Here is a 1,482-nt window from a genome sequence, read left to right as displayed (position 1 = left end):
AGACTGGCGCTTCATTTGAACCCAGGTGCCTTTTTCTTTGGCTTCCTTCTTCTGGTTATTTTCTATCACCCATTTCAGGAAGCCGTCTTGGCTTTGAGAGTGTTCAATGCGCTCAATATGTACATTAATTCTCTTGGTAGGAATCTTGCTCTTAACTTCCTTGTTGTGGGATAATCTTTCTGTACACTGTAAAGATGTGTCTCTGCCTAAGGTGCCTTCTGATTGGCTTAATAAAGAGCTGAATGGCCAATAGCTAGACAGGAGAGGATAGGAAGGATTTCAGGGGTGAGGAATTCAGGAAGAATCTGAGGTGCGCAGGATTGACCAGCCAGACACAGAGGGAGTTGGACATACAGAATGGAGGAGAAGTAAAACAAAACAAAACAAAACAAAACACACACATGGCAGAACATAGATTAATAGAAACAGGTTAATCTAAGTTACAAGAGCTAGTTGGGAACAAGCCTAAGCTAAGGCCAAGATTTCATAATTAATAAGAAGTTCCCATGTCATTATTTGGGCACTGGTGGTCCAATGAAAGTCTGACTACACTTGCTTGTTTACAATGATACCCACAGCAGGCTGAGTGATGTTGTAGACTCTTCCAGTTTTTCCATGGAGATTTTGCAACACCTCATGAATTTGCTTGTCATCCTTGCATGGGGATCATGCTAATCTTCTCAGTCTTGTTCTAATATTAGTGAGCACTTAACTGTTCTTTATAAAAGCATTTCTTCCTAGAAGACGTGAAGGTGTGTGCATCCCAGTGTACATGATCTGGGATGGATCTGCTCAGGAGCAACCAACACCTCATCTCTTTATTTCATAAGAGAATCAAATAATTTAGCCCTGGATTCCAGCCCAGAGTGGTTGCTTTCTTAATACCATTTAGGGCATTGTTCTGTTCTGTCAAAAGATGGGTCTTTAATAAAGATCCACAAAGAATCAAGACTCTCTCCTCCCAAAGGCAGAAAAATAAAGATATAAAAACACTCTAGTTTTAGAAGGTTTTTATTTTAAAAGAGGTGTGTTTCTTCTCTGTGTGCACATGTGTGTTTGGGCAAATGTGTGCAGTTTCCTGCAGAGGCCAGAAGAGGACATGAGACCACTGGAGCTGGAATTCCAGATGGTTGTGAGCCACTGATTGTGGGTGCTGGGAATTGAACTCAGGTCCTCTGCAAGAGCAGGATTAGCTCTTAGCTCCTGAGCTGTCTATCTCTCCAGAATCTAGAGCCATTAAAAAATCATCTCTGAAGTCATAAAGAAGGAAGTAAAACCAAATCAAGTTCAGCAACACATGTTAAGGTCTCAAGGACACTCAGTGGCACACAGCACAAGACTAGTAACTAATGAATTTTTTTTTTCCTGGCTGATCTTGACAATAGCCTTTACACTTTGTAAAATTTAAATAGCATATGCATTTTAATTTTCTGAAGCATGTCAGCTCTTTCCAGATCCCCTGCCCGCAACATGTTGGACAAA

General features: G+C 40.9%; 1 pseudogene; it reads right to left on the bottom strand.

Annotated features, from left to right (window-relative positions):
* Positions 1–618: 618 nt before the first annotated feature.
* On the bottom strand, positions 619–718 carry LOC114696976 (annotated as a pseudogene).
* Positions 719–1,482: the final 764 nt, after the last annotated feature.

Source organism: Peromyscus leucopus, chromosome 15, assembly GCF_004664715.2.
Source record: "Peromyscus leucopus breed LL Stock chromosome 15, UCI_PerLeu_2.1, whole genome shotgun sequence".
Lineage (NCBI taxonomy): Eukaryota > Metazoa > Chordata > Mammalia > Rodentia > Cricetidae > Peromyscus > Peromyscus leucopus.
The sequence above is the reverse complement of the archived record's forward strand: the minus strand, read 5'-3'. Positions and strand labels throughout refer to the sequence as shown.